The following is a 348-nucleotide window of genomic DNA, read 5'->3' on the forward strand; positions in this document are numbered from 1 at the left end:
ACGCTCAGAGATGTCAGCTATGAAAACACACAGAAGACAAGCTCCAGCCAAGACAGGGTCAAAGCTCAAAAGGAATTTATCTTTAATTTCTTCATACATAAGAGTAGAAGAGATAGAAGAACAGGGACAGCACTTGGAACAATCACTTCCCTAATAGGGAGTTTGAAATGTATACAAGAGAGAAAATGACAGGGTATGTTCGTTAGTTGCACAGAGTTGAGTTCTCTGGTTGGACTTTCTGGTCATCCTCTACCCTCTCAATTCTGGTAGATGTAGTCTACAGTATGTATCACCGCTGCCAGCCTGTGTTGTGTGCAGGTCAAAAAGAGAAGAATGCAGCTACAGATA

Source organism: Eretmochelys imbricata, chromosome 19 (genome assembly GCF_965152235.1).
Source record: "Eretmochelys imbricata isolate rEreImb1 chromosome 19, rEreImb1.hap1, whole genome shotgun sequence".
NCBI lineage: Eukaryota > Metazoa > Chordata > Testudines > Cheloniidae > Eretmochelys > Eretmochelys imbricata.